Here is a 2,498-nt window from a genome sequence, read left to right as displayed (position 1 = left end):
TAGTAGGGAAAAAGTACCTATATTATCTCCTCCTCCAAATCTTCAAAATCTGCCCAATGTTCTCATAATATTCTACAAAAATAAATAATATTAGGCACCAATATACAATTATCTCTAAACCTTCCTCATGAACATATTAAAGTTAAAAATATGTCATATAATCCAAAAAGAGAAGTTTAATGTGCTGAAAGTAGGTCAGATGGGACTTAAATTATGTCTAATTTGGAGGCGCGTCATTAGATTTTCTTGAAAAATGCCACCGGATCCACTAGTCCTCCAGGTACCCAATGGGATAAAATTGTGACTTAATGAGGGTTTTAAAGTCCTATCACTTAGTCACTAGAGGTTCTCCCTCCAACCTCAGGGTTTTTGTGTTGAGATTGCAACAAGATGATGGAGCTTAGTGGAAAGGAGTCGCCTTCACTAAGTGGGCCCGCAGGCAAATTATGGCGCAAGGTCTATTTTTGGATCACAGTAGGAGTGATCATAGAAGGAGTGATCACAGTCTATTTTTAGACTGGCAGCCAAAAATAGAAAAGTCAAATATTATTGTCTCATAATAATATTTAGACTATAAACTTTATCTTATTCTCTTGGAGCACTTCAGTTTGAGCTACAGATGTGGCACATGCAGCTGTCAGAAGGAAATACGCTTTCTTTGTGGGTCAGTTGAGTTGTTGTATGCATGACTTCAGTTAGAACTCAAGCAGTTGAGTTTGGTGGAGTTGATTGTGGAGTTGATGGAGTTGTGTTCAGTTTGACTTGGTTAAACTAGTTGTAATTAGTCTAACTGCAAATATACTAATGATGAGTTGTTAAACTAATTATTAACTCATAATGCAACTAAAGAATACATTAGTTAACTTAGTTGCATGTCAGTGCATGTACAGTTCAGCAGGGACAGGTGTTAGAGGATGAGATTGCTATCAGTTGTGACTATAGTTGTGCATGAGGATTTGTACAATGAAGGGATTGAGTTATGCCAATGAGAATTGCGTGGATCACACACTAGGTTTTGCTGACAGGTGTGGGATTGCGTGGTATAGGCAAAGGGAATACACATTTTGAGTTAATTTCCTCATTCTATACTTAGGCAGATTTGTGCAGTGGAGGCAGGCAAGCAGTGGAGGAGATTTGGAGATTAGATCTGAGCTGTATTGTGTATAACAGGTGGAGATAGTACTGAGTACTTGTGAGGAGTATTGTACTATGTAATGTTACATGTCATTAATATACAAATAGTGTGGGGTTTTTAGCTGTAAGCTTTCCCCGGGTTACATACTGTGTTAATGTGTGCATGCTATTGATGTTTTATTGTTATTGATGCTGCTAAATTGATGATCAACGTAGAGGAGGTTATGTATTATGCATGTATTCTGCAATAGTGTATAATCGGGATAATCTCTATTGAATATGTGTTAAATTATTCAAAATTTCTACATGGTATCAGAGCTGTTGATCATCAGATCTATTATTCAGGAAGTGTTTACATCTTATTTCTTCAGGCATAGTCTGTAATCGGGCCAGGTAGCCTCTGGATTCATCCTTCCTTTGGAAGGTGAGATATCCGGTGAATGCCCATACAGTCAATCTCTGCACGAGAAATATTTTTTTCTCACGAATCTTAGATCCGAGGCGGTTGAGTTTGGAGCTGGTGGAATTCGATTTTGCAGCAATGTTTTCTTGGTGTCAAAGAAGCAATGTCTTTCAACGGATTGCGATTGGAGCATGCTCTTAAGGGCAGCTCAAACTATATTGCATGGAAGGACAGGATGGAGGCGGTATTGGATGATAACAGGCTGAAGGAGTTCATAGAGATTGATGTCCCAAAGCCCACTGATGCTACTCAAGCTGATGCTTGGCAAAAGAAGACCGCAAAATGTTGAAGGATTCTGTTGGAGGGCATGAAGGATCACATTGTGTCCAGCCTGTATGGAAAGACTTCTCCATATCTGATGTGGAAGGCTTTAACAGATATATTCCAAAGCAAGAGCGATCAGAGGAAGCTGGCGCTCAAAGATAAACTCAGAAACATCAAATGCGAGAAGGGTGACAATATGCCCAAGTATCTCACGAAGTTCACTCAGTGTCGAGATGAGCTGGGAAGTGTGGGGGTTACTGTCGATGATGAGGACTTGGTGAGCTTGGCTCTCCTTAGTCTTCCGAAAAGTTGGCATTCCTATCAGGACTCCGTCAATGGTCAGGAGAAATTGCCAGGATGGGAAAGACTGTGGTCAGATCTTGTGCAGGAGGAGATTAGGCAGAGTACCAGGGACGAATCTTCATCAAAGGGAGCTGACGAAGAAAATTGCGCTTTAGCTACCAAAGCAAAGAAGGGGAAGAGCAAGAAAGCTTCTCAGTCTGGTGCGAAAGGCAAGAAGCAGGACATGTCCAAGGTGAAGTGTTTTCACTGTCACCAGCACGGACACTATGCCACTAATTGTCCGCAGAAGAAGAAGAACAAGCAAGCTGCTGGATCTGCAGCAGGAGAGGCTCTA

Source organism: Pinus tabuliformis, chromosome 1_1 (assembly GCF_031772625.1).
Source record: "Pinus tabuliformis cultivar Carrire ecotype Pingquan chromosome 1_1, CPIR1, whole genome shotgun sequence".
Lineage (NCBI taxonomy): Eukaryota > Viridiplantae > Streptophyta > Pinopsida > Pinales > Pinaceae > Pinus > Pinus tabuliformis.
This window is presented reverse-complemented; position numbering follows the sequence as displayed.